Below are 20,457 nucleotides of genomic sequence, written 5' to 3'. Positions count from 1 at the left end.
CAATCAGTGACTTCACATTGATTGCTGAACAAGAAAAATGTTTAATACTGCATAATCTAGTCCTCCTTACTTTGCCTGCCTTAATGTTTGTCTATCCTCTGTGGTCAGTATGATCAGGAGAGGGTTCACAACAGTAGAGGTATCTGTCATAGACTCCATCCCACATGGCAGGCACACCCTGTGTCCTGCATGTGCCTGAATATTCTGACTCACCTCCCACTCTCATGGGCCCTACATACCTCAGAGTCCTGCCTCCTTCCAGGACTCACCAGACTGTAAGGTCCTGTCTTGCTTGGAAAATTTAATGTTTTCTGCACTATACCCAGGGTTGGCAGTGCATTAAGAGAAAAGCTGATGAATCAACACAGACCTTATGATCTAAACCCACATGTCTTCATGCCCCTGGTTCTCACATAGTAATGCTGATAAGAGAATCCAGTATCTCTCCAGTACTTCAAATGTTCTGAGTTTAAAAGGACTCAAATATAGTCAGTTAAAATTACAAGGTTGGGACTTGTGATTTGAGGGAATGCTCTACAAGCTGTGTAACTCTTCAGCTGTTGGTCCTCAGCCTCTGACCTTGCTTTGAGAGAGTTAAGATGTGACTCCGGGAACCACAAGTGACAGGAATGTTTGTCTGGGGATTTAGGTTTTGGCAAATGGAGGAACAGGTTTTAAATCTTTAACTCCAGTTAGCATACTAAAAAAAAAAATACATTAGTATGTATTTGAGAAAATCTGACTTCAAACTTTCCCTTTTCTTTTATCTGTATTAGTATGATTGTGTGTGTGTGTGTGTGTGTGTGTGTGTGTCCATTGATCTAAAGAAACAGTAGGCTTTACAGAATTAAAATGTCCTTGGGACTCCCATGCTGGGGGTCGGGGGAGGAAAAGCTAAGATTTGGTGTTTCATGGAAACCTGCCTCCCAGGAAGACATAGTATACATTTCCCACCACATATCAGACCACCTAGCAGGAGAGACAGGGCTGAAACAGAGTGCGGTAAACTGTGAGCAGAACCATGCCTTGACCAGGACTGCTTAGCTATACATGTCTTTTACCTCTACTTAAGCATAACCCCCTGAAAATGGACTTGAGTGTGGGTGAGTCCCTCTTCTCTTCATCTTCTCAGGGAGACTACATTGAATCAATCTCTTTCTCTGCTTTTCAATGCTATTTGTGTAATTGATATAGGGGGACAGGTGGCCAAGCCTAGCCTTCTGGAGCTACTAGAACCTAAGCTCTTACTCTAGAAACTGGGATCTCATGATTCACTTCATAGTTTCAAATCTCCTGTTCAAAAGGCCGGGCATTAGATCTTGTGTCCTGGGTCCCTCTGAGACCAGTCTGCACAAGTCAGCTCACAGACTGCGGAGGGCTAGTGAGTGGACTGCAGAAGCGACACAGCTTCTGGAACAGGCAGAAGCAACACAGCTTTTGGAACAGAGGGATACACCCCCTTCCAGGCTCCAGACATCTGGGCACCTTGCCCACCAGAGGAGAGGTGGCCGCCTGGGAGGGCTCTGACCACCAGAGCAGGTGAGGGAGCCATCTTGTGTCCCAGGTAGAAGTTCTTAAAGAATTACAGGAAAACACTACTAAACAGGTAGAAGTCCTTAAAGAGGAAACACAAAAATCCCTTAAAGAACTACAGAAAACACAACCAAATAGGTAATGGAATTGAACAAAACCATCCAAGACCTAAAAAGGGAAGTAGAAACAATAAAGAAAACCCAAAGTGAGACAACTCTGGAGATAGAAACCCTAGGAAAGAAATCAGGATCTATAGATTCAAGCATCAGCAACAGAATACAAAAGATGGAAGAGAGAATCTCAGGTCAGAAGATTCCATAGAGAACATGGGCACAACAATCAAAGAAAATGCAAAATGTAAAAAGATCCTAACTCAAAACATCCAGGAAATCCAGGACACAATGAGAAGACCAAACCTATGGATAATAGGAGTAGATGAGAATGAAGATTTTTCAACTTAAAGGGCCAGCAAATATCTTCAACAAAATAATAGAAGAAAACTTCCCAAACCTAAAGAAAGAGATGCCCATGATTGTACAAGAAGCCTACAGAAGTCCAAATAGACTGGTCCAGAAAAGAAATTCCTCCCGACACATAATAATCAGAACAACAAATGCACTAAATAAAGATAGAATATTAAAAGCAGTAAGGGAAAAAGGTCAAGTAACATATAAAGGCAGGCCTATTAGAATTACACCAGACTTCTCACCAGAGACTATGAAGCCAGAAGATCCTGGACCGATGTTATGCAGACCCTAAAAGAACACAAATGCCAGCAAAACCCTCAATTACCATACATGGATAAACCAAAGTATTCCATGATAAAACCATATTCACACAATATCTTTCCACGAATCCCACCATTCAAAGGATAATAAAGGGAAAACACCAGCACAAGGGCAGAAACTATACCCTAGAAAAAGCAAGAAAGTAATCCTTCAACAAACCTAAAAGAAGAACAGCCGCAAGAACAGAATCCTAACTTTAACAACAAAAATAACAGGAAGCAACAATTACATTTCTTTAATTTCTCTTAACATCAATGGACTCAATTCCCCAATAAATAGGCATAGACTGGCTACACAAAGAGGACCCAACATTTTGCTGCTTACAGGAAACCTACCTCAGGGAAAAAGACAGACACTACCTCAGAGTAAAAGGCTGGAAAACAATTTTCCAAGCAAATGGTCTGAAGAAACAAGCTGGAGTAGCCATTCTAATATCGAATAAAATTGACTTCCAACCCAAAGTTATCAAAAAAGACAAGGAGGGGCACTTCATACTCATCAAAGGTAAAATCTACTAAGAGGAACTCTCAATTCTGAATATCTATGCTCCAAATACAAGGGCAGCCACATTCATTAAAGAAACTTTAATAAAGCTCAAAGCACACTTTGCACCTCACACAATAATAGTGGGAAACTTGAACACCCCACTCTCATCAATGGACAGATCCTGTAAACAGAAACTAAACAGAGACACATGGACACTAACAGAAGTTATGAAACAAATGGATTTAATAGATATCAACAGAACATTTTATCCCAAAACAAAAGGATATACCTTCTTCTCAGCACCACATGGTACCTACTTCAAAATTGACCATATTATCAGTCACAAAACAGGCCTTAACAGATAAAAAATATTGAAATTATCCCAAGAATCCTATCTGATCACTACGGACTAAGGCTGATCTTCAGTAACAGCATAAATAATAGAAAGCCAACATTCACGGGGAAACTGAACAACACACTATTCAATGATTCCTTGGTCAAGGATGAAATAAAGAAAGAAATTAAAGACTTTTTAGAGTTTAATGAAAATGAAGCCACAACATACCCAAACTTATGGGACACAGTTAAGGCAGTCCTAAGAGGAAAACTCATAGCCCTCAGTCCTCCATAAAGAAACTAGAGAGAGCATACACTAGCAGCCTGACAGGACGCCTACAAGCTCTAGAGCAAAAGGAAGCAAATTCACCCAAGAGGAGTAGATGGCAGGAAATAATCAAACTCGGGGCTGAAATCAACCAAGTGGAAACAAAAAGAACTATTCAAAGAATCAACCAAACCAGGAGTTGGTTCTTTGAGAAAATCAACAAGATAGGTAAACCCTTAGCCAGACTAGCTAAAGGGCACAAGGGCAGTATCCTAATTAATGAAATCAGAAATGAAAAAGGAGACATAACAACAGAACCTGAGGAAATCCAGAACATTATCAGATCCTACTACAAAAGGCTATACTCAACAAAACAAGAAAACCTGGATGAAATGGACAACTTCCTAGACATCTGTCTAGGAAGGTACCAAAGTTAAATCTGGATCAGATTAACAATCTAAACAGTCCCATTTCCCCTAATGAAATAGATGCAGTCATCAATAGTCTCCAAACCAAAAACAAAAACAGGATCAGATGGGTTTAGTGCAGAGTTCTATCAGACTTTCAAAGAAGACCTAATAGCAACTCTCCTCAAACTATTCCACAAAATAGAAACAGAAGATACTCTACCCAACTCATTCTATGAAGCCACAATTACTCTGATACCTAAATCACACAAAGATCCAACAAAGAAAGAGGACTTCAGACCAATTTTCCTTATGATTATCGATGCAAAAATACTCAATAAAATCCTTGCAAACCATATCCAAGAACACATCAAAATGATCATCCATCATGATCAAGTAGGCTTCATCCCAGGGATGCAAGGTGGTTTAATATAAGGAAATCCATTAATGTAATCCACTATATAAACAAACTCAAAGACAAAAACCACACGATCATCTCCTTAGATGATGAGAAAACATTTGACAAAACCCAATATCCCTTCATGATAAAAGTCTTGGAAAGATCAGGAATTCAAGGCCCATACTTAAACATAATAAAAGCAATTTATAGCAAACCAGTAGCCAACATCAAAGTAAATGGAGAGAAGCTGGAAGCAATCCCACTAAAATCAGGGACTAGACAAGGATGCCCACTTTCTCCCTACCTATTCAATATAGTACTTGAAATCCCAGCCAGAGCAATTCAACAACAAACGGAGATCAAGGGGATACAAATTGGAAAGGAAGAAGTCAAAATATCACTATTTGCAGATGATATGATAGTATATATAAGTGACCCTAAAAATTCCACCAGAGAACTCCTAAATCTGATAAACAGCTTCAGTGCAGTAGCTGGATATAAAATTAACTCAAACAAATCAATGGCCTTTTTCTACACAAATGATAAACGAACTGAGAAAGAAATTAGGGAAATAACATCCTTCACAATAGTCACAGATAATATAAAATACCTTGGTGTGATTCTAACTAAGGAAGTGAAAGATCTGTATGATAAGAACTTCAAGTCTCTGAAGAAAGAAATTGAAATATCTCAGAAGATGGAAAGATCTCCCATGCTCATGGATTGGCAGGATTAATATAGTAAAAATGGCTATCCTAGTGAAAGCAATCTACAGATTCAATGCAATCCCCATCAAATTTCCAAGTCAGTTCTTCACTGTGTTAGAAAGGGCAATTTGCAAATTCATCTGGAATAATAAAAAGCCTAGGATAGCAAAAACTATTCTCAACGATAAAAGAACCTGTGGTGGAATCACCATGCCTGACCTTAAGCTGTACTACAGAGCAATTGTAATAAAAACTGCATGGTACTGGTACAGCAACAGAGAGGTAGATCAATGGAATAGAATTGAAGACCCAGAAATGAACCCACACACCTATGGTCACTTGATCTTTGACAAAGGAGCTAAAACCATCCAGTGGAAAAAAGACAGTATTTTCAACAAATGGTGCTGGCACAACTGGCGGCTATCATGTAGAAGAATGCGAATTGATCCTTTCTTATCTCCTTGTACAAAGCTCAAGTCTAAGTAGATCAAGGACATCCACATAAAACCACATAAAACACTGAAATTTATAGAGGAGAAAGTGGGGAAAAGCCTCGAAGATATGGGCACAGGGAAAAAATTCCTGAACAGAACAGCAATGGCTTATGCTGTAAGATCAAGAATTGACAAATGGGACCTCATAAAATTGCAAAGCTTCTGTAAGGCAAATGACACTGTCAAGACAAAAAGCCCACCAACAGATTGGGAAAGGATTTTCACCAATCCTAAATCTGATAGTGGACTAATATCCAATATATACAAAGAGCTCAAGAAGCTGGACTCTAGAAATTCAAATAACCCCTTTAAAAATGGGGTACAGAGCTAAATAAAGAATTCTCAAGTGAGGAATACCGAATGGCTGAGAAACACCTGAAAAATGTTCAACATCCTTAATCATCAGGGAAATGCAAATCAAAACAACCTTGAGATTCCACCTCACACCAGTCAGAATGGCTAAGATCAATAATTCAGGTGACAATAGATGCTGGCAAGGATGTGGAGAAAGAGGAACACTCCTCCATTGCTGGTGGGATTGCAAGCTTGTACAACTACTCTGGAAGTCATTCTGGCGGTTCCTCAGAAAATTGGTCATTGTTCTACAGGAAGATCCAGCAATACCTCTCCTGGGCATATACCCAGAAGATGTTCCAACTGGTAATAAGGACACATGCTCCACTATGTTCATAGCAGCCTTATTTATAATAGCCAGAAGCTGGAAAGAACCCAGATGTTCCTCAACAGAGGAATGTATACAGAAAATGTAGTACATTTATACAATGGAGTACTACTCAGCTATTAAAAACAATGAATTTATGAGATTCTTGGGCATATGGATGTATCTGGAGGATATCATCCTTAGTGAGGTAACCCAATCACAAAAGAAGTCACTAGATAGGCACTCACTGATAAGTGGATATTAGCCCAGAAACTTAGAATACCCAAGATACAATTTGCAAAACACAAGAAAATCAAGAAGGAAGACCAATGTGTGGATACTTCATTCCTCCTTAGAATAGGGAACGAAATACCCATGAAAGGAGTTACAGAGACAAAGTTTGGAGCTAAGATGAAAAAGATGGACTATCCAGAGACTATCCCACCCGGGGATCCATCCCATAATCAGCCACCAAACCCAGACACTATTGCATATGCCAGCAAGATTTTGCTGAAGGGACCCTGATAGAGCTGTCTCGTATGAGGCTATGCCAGTGCCTGGCAAATACAGAAGTGGATGCTCACTGTCATCTATAGGATCGAACACAGAGCCCCCAATGGAGGAACTAGAGAAAGTGCCCAAGGAGCTGATGGGGTCTGCAACCCTATAGGTGGAACAACAATATGAACTAATCAGTCTCCCCAGAGCTCATGTCTCTATCTAGCATATGTAGCAGAAGATGGCCTAGTTGGCCATCATTGGGAAGAGAGGCCCCTAGGTCTTGCAAACTTTATATTCCCCAGTACAGGGGAATGTCAGGGCCAAGAAGTGGGAGTGGGTGGGTAGGGGAGCAGGGCAGGGGGAGGGTATAGGGAACTTTGGGGATAGCATTTGAAATGTAAATGAAGAAAATATCTAATTAAAAAAAAAAAGCCGGGCCTTAGGCTTAGTGATGGGACTGGGAAGCTCAGGCCTGCTAGGCTTCACACACATGACTGTACTGCATGGATGTGTACAGCATGGACACAAATATCCTGCGTCTGTCCCAAATGCTGGTGTTCAGACGGACTGAGGAGACTTGCTCATGAGACTTCTGGAAGCTTATGCTTAGTGACATCCTATGACTTCAGACTGCCTGAACCCAGAGTGTAGAAGGTTAAGAGGGAATTATTCCTACTGAGCTAGGCAAATACATATTTAATTGCTAACATTTCCTGGTACAAAAATGTCTGAATTGGGTTATTTTTTAAAAGTTTGACCCTTGGCAGTCCCCTTTAATCATTTCTTTGATCAGAATTTCCCCAGAGGGACTCTGCCAACTTCTCAGAATATCTCCCTCAGCGTGTACCTGCCTCTGCACTGATGGAGCAGGGCTGCCTGTTAGGTGCTCGGCTTTGGAAAGCACGTTTAAATTATTCATGATCACTGGGCCAGCCCGACCTTCTCCGGCTCACTCTGTTCTCTTCCTCTAGGCTGGTGCTTCCTCCCATTTTAGACTCTCTGGTGAAATGGTCATGGTGTTGGAGAAATACTTCACAACGTATATGTTTATAAATCCCATGGCTTGCGTTGGCTCCATGCTGAGTGTCAGCGGAGAGCATTCTGTCTTGACAGAGGTGCCAGTGTGCCTGAGAGTGTATTGCTACCCCAGTCTGTATTTTCTGTGCAGGATGTTGTGACTTTTAGGTTTTCTCTAGAAACAAGACCACATGTTTGTAGCTGCATTTTATGTTCTTTGAAAAGCAAAGTAGGTGCCTTCTCATCAGTGAGTTACAAGCGTTAACCTTCATCAGTGTATCAGCCTTTGTTTTTATGTAATGTCTGTGCAGCACAGGGGGTAAATTATGAATGAGCGAATGTGTATAGAGCTAATAGCCACACAGAGAGTAGATTATGTGCTTGTTTGTTGAAATTTCAGCAAAATCCCACCAGTTCATGGAAGATGATGACCCCCACAGAATGAAACTTATTTCTTTATTCTTCAATCCTTTTCCATGGAAAATGCAAGATAAAGATGGACTTGAAAATGTTCTAGTCATTTTAAAATGGAAGGAAACCTAGATATTGAGTTCATTTTTTCCTAACTAGGACATGTGAGCTCCTACTGGGAGGAGAAGTGAATTCATTCATATTCATTCATATTCATTCTTTCTTTCTTTCTTTCTCTCTCTCTCTCTCTATCTCTATCTATCTATCTATCTATCTATCTATCTATCTATCTTTTGTTCCCTGCCAATTGTCTTGAGGCAGTGTCTGTAGAACCTCGCGTTTCTGTGTAGTTTATCTGGACAGTGAGCTCCTAGGATCTGCTTGTCTTCATCTTTCAACACTACAGTTACAGGCACTCAGCCATAACTGTCTTCATTCTTATGGATTCTGGGGACTTGAACTCAGGTCTTTTTGTTTCTCCCCAAACCTCTTTCTTAATGATTTTCAATTGATAATGTTCTATTGTATAATCAATATAAAAACATGTTAACTATTATCTAAACGAATCTTACTGTATAATTTTAGCTATTAACATATAGGTTTTCTAAATCTGAGGTTTCATTTGGATTTCGTGATGTTTTTGTGTACATGTCTCAATCATCTTGAGAAGTAGCTGTCATTTAATAAATATAAAACTCAAAAAAAGTCTTCATTTTCCACCTGACCCTTTCTCTTAAGCCCTCACTTAGTCTACTGAGGTAGGCGGATTATCTGTTCACCTAGCTGTCCATTCAACAAAAGGCTATGGAGTGAACTGTAAATGCCAGCCATATGCTAGATTCTGAGAAAATGCTCAGAGCTATTCAAACTTTCCAATGTCATTTACAGCCTAAGGTGATACCAGCTCAGTGACAGGGAACTCATGATGGGAATGTTTGTCTTGATAATTCATCAGAGGGAAGAAACCCTGGGCTGGAAATATCCACAAGGATTTCTTAGGGAGTGAGTCTGAGTTGAAATAGACAGTGTTTAGAATTTTGATAAACAAATTGGAAGAAGAAATGGAAAACCGTCCATTAATGGAGTCCAAAAAGCAGCAACGGTTGCCTCAGAACCTGTGGTAATAAGGTGGATAACGGTTCTGAAAAGACTGCCACCTGTGTGTGGAGAGCCATGGAGAACAGAATGGGTAGTCATGCTAACAGGTTTGGCAAATAAATGATGAAGTCTTTAAAATTACATAAGTAATTTTACTCTCATTAATAAAATAGAATGGGCAACAGCTCAATTTTCTGTTCAGATATGTTTAAACCCACCAAAAGATAAACGTGAAGTAGGTATTTTATTCAATCTCACTAGAATCTGGAACTTGAACCAACTGCATTGTCCTCCTCCATTTTCTGCTACTATAACAAAATACTCAAGACTGGGTATTTTATAAAGACTAAGTAGACCTGGACGTTAGAAGTCTAAGATCATAATACTGGCACAAGTTTGCAAGATACTTACAAGACATGGTGGAAACCTGATAAGGGTGAGCGGTCATGCATTAAACAGCATGAGGAGCAAGGAAACTTTGTTTTATAACACAAGGTGTGGTAACCAATTCATTCTCGAGAGCCCTATTTCTAGAAATCAAGTTTTAAGGGCTCATTTTTCACAACCCAGACACCGACTGGACTCTCTTCCAGGTGACTGTGGTCTTAAGGATTTAACCTCAGTATGAAAGTTGGTGTGGACAAACCATCCTCAAACCAGGGCACACGTCAAGCATAAACATAAATATCAAGTAGAATCTAAAGCAGAAACCACAGAGTCAGAAAGAATTCACACTTGTAGACTTGAGTGTGAGCTGGCCTCCATAGGCTCATGTGGTTAGATACTCGGTCCTCAGCAGGTGGCACTGTTGGGAAGGTTATAGAACCTTCAGGAGGTGGAACCTGCAAAGGAAGTGAGTTATCAGGTCAAGCCTTAAAGCTTAATAGCAATAGCTCACCTGTTACCTGTCTGCTCCCTGCTCCTGGCTGCAAATACAATGTAACCAGCAGCTTCATACTCTGTGGCCAGGGATGTCCTCACCTTGAAGGATTGAATCCCTTGAACTGGGAGCCAAAATTACCCGTTCCTCTCTTAAATTGCTTCTTGTCAGATATTTGGTCAAAGCAAGAAAAGTAACTAACACATCGTGTGTGTGTGTGTGTGTGTGTGTGTGTGTGTGTGTGTGTATGTGTGTGTGTGTGTGTGTGTATGTGTGTGTGTGTGTGAGAGAGAGAGAGAGAGAGAGAGAGAGAGAGAGAGAGAGAGAGAAAGAGAGAGATTGAGATTAAGCACAAGGCACATACGTACCAGAAACTTGGGTATTGGTCATCTTTTTTTTTTTAATCTAATTTGAGACATAGTCTCACCTTTATCGTTCATTGCTGCATGTGTTAGGCTACCTGGGCTGTGGGCTTTACAGGTTCTTTTTTCTCCACCTCCCATAATAGCACTGGGATTGCACCTTCTCATGGTTTAAATATGTTTGACCCAGGGAGTGGCACTATTTGAAGGTGTGGTCTTGTTGGAGTAGGTGTATCTCTGTGGGTGTGAGTTTTAAGACCCTCATCCCAGCTGCCTGGAAGTCAGTCACTAGCAACCTTCAGATGAAGATGTAGAACTCTCAACTCTGCCTGCACAATGCCTATCTGGATGCTGCCATGCTCTTGCCTTGACAATAATGGACTGAACCTGTAAGCCAGCCCCAATTAAATGTTGTCCTTATAAGACTTGCCTTGGTCATGGTGTCTGCTCACAGCAGTAAAACCTTAACTACGACACACATGTATACTCCTCTTGGCTGTATGTGGACTCCAACGATTGAAAATCAGGTCCTCAGGCTTGTACAATAAGTGATTTATCCAATAAGCCATCTCCCCTGTCCCTTGCACTTTATCTTTTGAAAGGTTAAGATCTTTAAGAGATTGAAACTAAAAAGATGGTGGTGATTTAACTTTTTTGACCAAATTCACTAAATAAGCAATATTCAATTAAAGTTGGTGTATGTCAAAGTAGAAAAGGGTCTTTGCTAAAATCACATTTTTCCCTCTAGAAACTTCTTTTATAAATTGTGACACGTTTTATATTTTCCCTTCACAAATGATAAAAGATGATGTTAAAATTAACACATGTAAAGAGATTGCCCTCCAAATTAATAGCATGATTTTTTAGCCATTCCCAATTTTAATCAGAAAACCAATCTTAATTCGATTTTATTTAGTTTAAATTAGTACACTTGTCCTTTATCCCTCATAACCACACACACACACACACACACACACACACACACACACACACATACACTTTCTTTTTCTGTAAGAGATAGCAGAATGAGTGTACAATTATGCCATAGTTAATGAAATAGAGTACATTAAGGAATCATTCTTTCTTTACAGAAACCTAAAAGAATTTTTAGATCTCATGAATCCTGCATTGAAAGCAAATACTTGGTGTCTCCCCTCAGTGGATTCTCTGGGCATGACAGTGTACAGAGCTAAATAGCATGAGCTAAATAGATCATACTGGCTAGTTCTAAAAGTAGAACACAGCCAATGCTTTCCACTGTGATGTTCTGACTCACCACAGGTCCAGAATGAAGAGTCAAATAACCATGACCTTTGACCTCTGAAAGGAAGAGTCTAAACAAACCTTTCCTCCTTGTAAGTTAATTAGCTCAGATATTTTGTCATAGCAATGGAAGCTAAGGCGCCATTCTAACTCATTCTCCTCACATATACTACACAAATGGTTAAATTCCAACACCATCAAGGTTTGCTTCATGAAAGTAACTACCAAACCCAAATTGGATGTACAGATCCAAGATACTATCATTCTGCATCTTTCAATTGTACTGGACACATTTAAACTATACATGCTTAAATAGAGTTAAAATGCCCTTATCCCTCTGTAAAATTCACAATGATTCCACAGTATGATTTACTATCTAATTGATATAGAAAATCTTCCACTTGCCTCCGGAAAATCTATTTGTAGTTTATGTAATTGAGGAGCAAGAAAATTACCTTGTTTTGTTGTTCACTGAATCTATATGCTTGAATAACCTCTGGTTTCAAGATCCCTGACTCAGAGCATTGGTGGTCAGGCCCCATCCTGGACATCTGGCATGTCAATCAAAATGATAAGAAAACAAAGGAGTGGGCAAGAGGTCATGACATGTAGTCATTAAAGACATTTACAACGTGTTAGATATCAGGCAACTTTCATTATATTCTTTACAAGTTAACAGACAAATAAAGCGCATCTGAAACAACAGGCTAGGAGTTGGTACCTGAGCCTGGGAACATGAAGTCAGTGTGACCCTGGCAGCAAGGTGGAGAAGTTGTCCTTGAGATGGCTAGACTCAAACTACTGTTTCCTTACACCCGTACCCCGCCATTTATCATTCCACCACAGGATCAGAGACCAAGAAAAAAAACTTGCTTGTGGTTTTCTCTTAGCCTGCCTTTTTTCATTCATATGCCCCCATTCTCTTTTTGGTTAATTGTGGTAAAATATGGTTTTAGTGTAAAAATTTCCATCTTGACTATTTTAAAATATGCAGTGTGGTGATGGTAAGTATATTCACAGTTCTGACAGTTTATCTTGCAAAATTAATGTTTTATAACCCTTAGACAATATTCCCCTCACCTCCAGCCCTTTGAAACTACTATTTCTGTAAAATTGACAGGGCAAGATGCCACCTATCTGCGAAATCTTTGTGGCTGGTTTGTTTCATGTGGGTTGATCTGTGTGTGCCATGTGTAGCAATTTCCTACAAGATTGAAAGATTCTATCCCACAGGGAAGCTCATTAAAACAGGAAGTAAGCAATTCAAAATAGTTTCAAGAAGTTCCTGAAACTGACCAGATTCACGAAGATCCTCCCTCTCCAAGAGTACATAAATAGTAAAGACTATGGAGACTCACTGTCAAACAAGCTAAGGTAAGCCCCCCCCCCCCCCCCCTGCAAAAAAAGACTCTTGAGATAGGCCTAGCTGCCCTGGATGAAGCCGAGAGTGTCATATTATATAGGACATAAGTGGAGTTTTTTTTTAGAAATATGAACCCTGTGTTCTAGTCTAGATTGGGGTTTTTGTGTTGTTGAGAACTGTCTCTGGTTTCTACCAAAGAGACTGTCTCTCTCTTTTAGCAAAAATGTCTGCTGACCATAGCCGAATGTCCCATGAGAGACAATATCACCTGGTTTTCTTTCTCCTGGTTGATTTATGTGTTCAAGCTCCTTCTAAACCAAGGCCCTTCTTCTGTAGTCTTCATCCTATCCCTATTCCATCATGATCCCTAGCCTGGTAGGTATGCATGTCTTTGATGTGCACAGGCACACTGCACCTCAAGAACAAACTTAAGTCCCCATCTCACAAAACAGGGAGTCTTGGATGGGTTATGTCCCATGTTCACCCTAAGATCTGCACTTGCCTTGTCTGGACCAAAACAGTTCACAAAGGGCAATGGGAACTGACTAATCAACAAAACCAAAAACAAATCACAGGACGAGAATCAAGCTCACCCCTGTTCCTCTGATTTATGTATACATGTCAGGTAGGAACTGCTGCTGCTAGGGAAACTTCTAGAAGGGGAGAAAGAAACACAGCGCAAGCTTACACCTCAAATAAGATGGTTTCATGTGCTGTAAGAAGCATTTAAGCCCTGAAGTGTGTATAGTGGTGAGTGGGCAGGGCTAGCCTACAGGCCCCTACGAGAACACAGTAAAATGACATTTGAGTTTAAAAGTGGGGCTGCCACATGCTGCTAGTGACATGAAAATTGGTTTAGCCCTCTAGGAAAGTAATTTGTCAATCTATGTCAAGGGTTATAACATGCTCACTTCAGCCAATCATTTAACAGCTACAGGGCATCTCAGAAAATGTGGCTGTTGTACCAAAAAAGACATGGAAAACACTGCGTCACAATAAAAAAAACAAAAAAACAAAACCCCTGATGCCACAAATACTTTCAAATATTGGTCATGAAAAACATTTAAGATACAAAGTTATAAAATACTCAAGATGTAACTTTTAAAAGTTGCCAATTTTTCTCTGGATTATTGTATGTATGAATTGATAAGTAAGAAAATAAATAAATCAAAATTAACAGAATGATAACAATCACATAGAAGGTGCCTTTTATTAGGAATGTTTTTTCCCCTTTGTTTTCCATGTTTGTGAACTCATTTTTAAATACCTTGCTGAATATCTCTGGTCTGAAGTGCTAAGGACTAGAAATGCTTCAGGTCTCAGGCTTTTGGAAGTATGGAATTTATTCATGATCTTTACTGGGTTGAAATCCCTTAATTGGTAAGTTCAAAGCAAAATAAGCTTTAAATCATTTCAGATTTTGCATTTCAGAATTTGGGATTTCAGATACTTAAACTATAACCTACTGCTTCAGACTTCTCATCACACACGTTACTGCTGAGAGGAGACTTGGAATCCTTTTTCAAAACAACAATGAGTTGGTAGAGTTGTTTTTTTTTCTTTTTAAATACAAAATATTTGCATAGTCAGCAGTTATTTTTAGTCCCTAAAAAGCACATGATACGGCTCACAAACTGTCCGGCTATGAAGGCCATTAAAATCTTTGTGTTGTGTTCTGCAGTGTGGAATTCTCCACCTACTGCCACACTTCATGCTCAGAGGGATGACCTGGCAAACACGCTGCTCTAATTTCCACACTCTACAAAGTTGCTCTGGAGCGTGTTCTAACTTCTGCCATAAACTCTGTATATTAAAGATGCCTTCACTTTTTCCAACCATGGTGCTCAGTTTCAGCAATGAGGTTTTTCATCGAAACATTTTACAGATTTCTAGATGCTTGATTTTGAAGTCTGCCGAATGAATCCAAGACTTCACCCGAGAGACTGTTAGGACGCCGTGGAATTGTAATCTTCCCTGTCCACTCTAGCCTACGGAGTCCCATTCACCTGCTTGATGAGCTCTCCAGATAGCTGTATGCACTTAAAACCAGAGAATCCCTGATCTAGACCAGGGTCCGACCTCTGCATCATTAGGAATGTCTACAGATGAGATCTTTCTGCAGTTGAAAGGGTGCTATTATGCAATCCTCCACTGTCTTTGCTTTGTCTCAGACAGATACAGAGCTAGGCAGGTTTGTTCTGAATTTGGTGTCCTGTTAGATTTTTTCCTGAATCTGCTGTAACTTAAGGACAATGCCCTAGACAGGAGGATAGATGGCATAAAGAAATCTTGTGCCCAAAAAATAAATCACAAAGTCAGTAAGGAAATTCATGGACAACTAAAGAACTCTTGAGAAATGACTTAAAGCCAACCTAAGTATGACGATCCAATTTTAGAACAATGGGAATGTCTCTAGTCTCAGGGACAACAAAGAAGGTGACAGCTTGAAGCTCTTTTCCTTAAACCCAGGAATTCTCAAACACCTCTTAAAAGTCTAAATACTCTAACAAAAATTATAGATAAATATTCAAATGGATATGAACAAATAACTCCATGACACTTGAAGACAAAATATTCACTCCGCCTTTCCCCCAACCTCCACATGCTCCTTTCACAGATGAATTCAAGCAAATTTATAGCTTGTGAGCCAACAGAAGGGGAAGAGCACTTGTGGATGTAAAACATTATTTCCCAGGGGTTCAAACTGCTTTCTAAACATTAGCTCATTAATTGCTCCTTTAAATCTTTCTCATTGATTTTTATATATTTTTGAAAGAACAAATTTACTGTTTGTTTTGCATATGAAGAAAAGAGTTCATATCAGTTAGAAAGTAAGGTCTTAAATCTCTTCTAAAACAGACATCATAATTTAACTTACAAGTTACCGGATGGACTTAAAAGGGGCTGGATAATGTTATATATTTATGAACCCACCCAAAAGTTCCATAATATCTTGGGAACATTGCATCAGAAATCTGAATATTTGAATAAGGGCCCTTCCTGTATCAGTCAGAAAGGATGCATCTGAAGATTAGAGCTGGGTAAGTCTTTCAGTTTGGAGAGGAATATAAAATGCTGGTATATATTATCAGAAGATGGTAAGAATCAATAAAACAATGACGATAGTGACCAGTGGAGGTCACTGCCAAGGTCAAGGTCATCCCAAGCCAGCTACAGTCAAAGTGAAACTTTTAAATAACTTCTGTTTTTTAAAGTTGTTTTATTCATTTGTTATTTATTTATTTATTTATTTATTTATTTATTTATTTTAAATAACTTTCGATCTTTAGCAAGTCACTAGACATCTCGGAGTGGGTGCTGAGGTCCACCATTTAATACCATACTGCATTGCTTATTTTGAGCATTAGACTAACTAGCTCACATCAAGCACTGATGTTCCCTGCACATGCTACCATATCAGCTACAGCTAGGATCTTCAGATGCAGAGACAGAAAGAGTGTGTGTGTGGGGGGGGGGGGAGGGGGTATTAGTGTTAGATTAAAATAAGTAAATTGAAGAACCAGTTGCATATTATAAACAGTTTTATGCATTTAAACTGTATTTATGTGCATAAATACAAGGCACAGTGAGGTAGGATTGTACTAACCTGAGGGGTGTAGAGAGGGTTAAGACTCAGGAGACATGTGTGAAGGAAGCTTTCATTGTTTTCTATAGGCTACCTTTTACACATTTCAATTTTTACAGTGAATATATATTCCAGTGTTTGTTTCTAATTCAAAAATGAAAACAATATTTACTTTTGAGGGACAGAGAAATAGCTCAGCTAATGTCACCTCTCCTTCCAATTGAGAAACACGGAGGCAATATATCTAAAGGGCTATCCTTGCCCTGTACATACATGTGCCTTGCCCTTTTTATCTCCAGAGGGACAACACATGACACTCTTCAGCTTGGTCACTGACTAGCTCTGATATTAGGTCTAAGTCTGACCTTCCTGTCTTATTTCAGAGGCCTGGAAATCATCAATGATGAGAAGAAAGCCTTTTCACTCCTCCAAGATATTGACTACAGGAGGAGAGATCAATAGACTCACAGAAACTAGAAAAGATTCGGGCAGCCGGAATTGGCCAATTTTGAACAGCTGTTCTCTGGACATCTTATTGTTATCGTTCCACTGATGTCCATTGCAGGGAGTCGACAGTCAAGATGTACAAAAGCCATACAATAATAGTGAATGATAATCACAGGCAACTTTCAAGTGCTCACTCTGTGTCATACACACAGGAAGTGAGATGATGAAGAGATTAAGGAGTTATCCAAGATCACACAGCCTGAACAGTGAGGGAGTCCAACCCCGGGACCTCATTTCTGTTCACTGGTGTACAGAGTATTTAATGTAGATGCTAATTAACTGAGTCAATGGTTTCCTATTGCAAAGCTTCACAATCGGCAGCATCCTTTCATATACAAGGCATTTTGATTGGACAGCTTCCTCAAATGAATAGGCAAGCATTGGTTGCTGTTTCCCCTTTCCTCTTTTTCTAGTTGGGGGTCAGAGAATTAAATAGTTAAAGGGCAAAGACTCAGACACATCTAGTTTACTCAAGAGACTATAGCAGTATTTCATTGACTACTTATATTCCTTTCTGAATTGGGGAAAGGCAGACACACCCTGGATTTTGTTTTCTTTGTTTTGTTTTGTTACTTTCCTACAGACAGGTAGACACACTTGATTTTTTTTGAGGTTTTTGTTTCTTTGCTTGCTTCTGAAGATGCAGACATTAAAATATTTAGTTATTTTAATGTCCAAATAGAATAGGTATGCAAAGGTTTAATCTGTGGAAAGAAAAGACATTCAAACAAAGTAGGAAGATAAGAGGGAGCTGCAAATCCCAATGAGCTATTACATCATACACATTAGCAAGCTACAATAAAACCTAGAAAGTAATGAGTCTTGGCAAGGGTGTGGAGACTCTGAACCATCTACACTCTTGGTTTCCAGTGATACAGCTACTGTGGAAAATAATATGCTAGTTCCTGGGAAGATTAAACCAGAACCACCATAGTAGCTGCTGCTTTCACATCATAGCTAGTTTTGTATCTATAACAAAATGCCCATGTAATCAGCTCAAAGAAACAAACGATTATTTGTCCTCAGGTTTCACAGCTCTCCAGCCATGGTTGGCTGGTTCTATTGCTTAGGAACCTATGGCAAAGCAGGGGTGTGTTGGTGCAGATCTGCTTGCCTCATGATGCCCAAGAAGCAGAGAGTAAATAGTAAGAAGGAGCATGACATACCCAAAGGTATGGATACTTGTTTGGCGTATTCTAGAACTATGAGAGCTAGTCCTCAGGGAGGAAGGTTTTAGATCAGATCCAGGTCAGTTCCTCCAGGTCCTGTGTCTTTGGTAATAGGGACTTACTTTCTGCCTCTAGGAGGAAACCAAGGGCAGCAGCTATATCGGATGTTTTGGGGATCTCTTGGACTTTTAATTCCTAATTCAAGGATTAGATCAGAGTCCTCATAATCCACTCGCTCCTTAACAGTGCCACCAGTTAGGGACTACGTCTTAACACATAACATTTGGAGGTACTTCATGTCCAAACTACAGCCAGACAACATCTAAAAAATTGAAGTTAGAGTCTTAAAGAGGGATTTATGTTTCCCTATTCACAGTAGTACAGAGAACTATGAGAGACAGTAGTACAGTCACACTAGTAGTAGTCACCCCAGAGATCACTGATGCCTATGTTAGCTAATTCCCTCCTTACTGATACTGAGACCAAAGACAGAAGTAACTTAATGGCAGCTACATGTTTTGAGTTATGTTTTGAGAGGACATGGTCCATTATGGAAGGGAAATAATGGTGGCAGGAACATGAAGTAGCTGGTCACACTGTACCCACAGTCAGAAAGCAGAGAAAGTTAGATGCTATCTATGTTCAGTCCTCTTTCTCCATTTTCTCTGTCTGGGACCTTCCTGCTGGCTCATTTGGTCTCAGCCTCGTCTGGGCAGGTCAGCTTATCTGAGAGTCTTCTGAGCAGCTTCTCTGTCCTCTGCTTCTTCTAAGCAGTTTGGCTTCTCTGAGAGTGATTCTCAGCAGTCTTGACTGCAGTATTTCAGATCTCCCTTAGACTATTCCTGCTGTTTTGCCTCCCTATTCATACCCTATGTGTTAGAGAGTTTCCCTCCAAGGAAGTTTTAATTTCAAAAGAAACTGCTATGCAATACATAGGAAGATAGTCTCTGTATCCTGTCCCTGTGTGCTTCTAAGGATGTTCTTCTTGGGAGTCAAGGGCTTGGTACCCTAATGTAGCCATGGAAATATTCTGCCAAAATCTACAGTGGCAAGCATTTGCTTGGTATATCTTTATTATAGCAAACTTGTTAACTTAGGAAATATTTTAGTCTTGAGAGAAGAAAGAAAACATATTTATACTGGGGGAAATATTGTCTATAAAACTGACTTCACTTTACTAGTAGGTGGTAGACCTTCTGGTTCCCCTGTTTGTCTGTGTTAGACACACTAGGATCAGCAGCTCCCCAAAGTAAATGCAAGCTAAGGCCACCTGGGAAATTATCTGTTACAATTTTTCTCCATCATTCAAAATGGGACTTCAACAAAGGAGCTAGTTCTTCCAATGACCCTCATCTCTGTGCCTTTGTTCCATGATCTGTCCTTAGTGGCTCTTATTAAACATACCTCTCAGGACCAGGGAGATGGCTCAGTCAGTAAGCACTTGACTTTATTTTGTACTGGGAAGGTAGAGACAAGTAGATCTCTTGAGACTCACTTGCAGCCAGCCTAGTTGAATTGGTGAGTCCAAGGTCAGCAAGCAACTATGTTCCCAAAAAGCGAAGTGGAGAGCAATTAAGGATGATACCCAAGTCTGACTAAGTCTTGTCACTCACACACACACAACACTAGCATGTACACATATGTGAAAAAAATTCAAGAAGACACCTTTCAAACCTGACTCTACAAAGTCCTCAGTGTGCTGTGGTTGGTGTGTTTCCCCTCTCATCACTGGGCTCAGGTTTACTCCTGATTTACAAGGAGAGTTGCTTCCTACCACCTCCCCAGTCAACCACACTAGATGGGTTTCACCAGTCTGTCTGCAGGTAGTGCCGCCTGCCCCAGGTTACAGTGAGAAAATGACGCCTTGATGTATGTTTGCTGTGGCTTATTGATCCTATTAACATTAGCTCTTGGGAAAATCAATGCTTCGGTCTTGCAGGAGGTGTATAAATAAAATGATAAAAATAAATCAAGGTCAATTGTTTCCTGATGGAAAAATGAGAGGTAAATTATGACAGTCTGTGATCAAGAGCAGGGGAATATTTTGAAATTCATGACGATTTAGGAGTGAGTACCAGGGCTCTGTTTGGCCATTTGATGGTGCTACTATTTAGTCTACTTGAATAACAATCTTATCTCTAGTATCTGGCCCTCAGACATCATGCTTTGCTTTCATTGGAACCAATATTATTCAACTTTCCTATTCACTTTACTTTAGTG

At 39.8% G+C, this 20,457-nt stretch overlaps 1 long non-coding RNA gene across 1 annotated transcript in view; it reads left to right on the top strand.

The window, feature by feature from the left end:
* AY512915 (cDNA sequence AY512915) overlaps window positions 1–20,197 on the top strand; it is a 43,420-nt gene extending 23,223 nt beyond the window's left edge. Inside the window, exons 3-4 of the long non-coding RNA NR_033559.1 lie at window positions 12,846–12,986; window positions 16,945–20,197. This is a non-coding gene — a long non-coding RNA (cDNA sequence AY512915). The remainder of the gene's footprint in view (window positions 1–12,845; window positions 12,987–16,944) is intronic.
* Window positions 20,198–20,457: the final 260 nt, after the last annotated feature.

The sequence above is a fragment of the Mus musculus genome, chromosome 6, assembly GCF_000001635.26.
Source record: "Mus musculus strain C57BL/6J chromosome 6, GRCm38.p6 C57BL/6J".
NCBI classification, from domain to species: domain Eukaryota; kingdom Metazoa; phylum Chordata; class Mammalia; order Rodentia; family Muridae; genus Mus; species Mus musculus.
The sequence above is the reverse complement of the archived record's forward strand: the minus strand, read 5'-3'. Positions and strand labels throughout refer to the sequence as shown.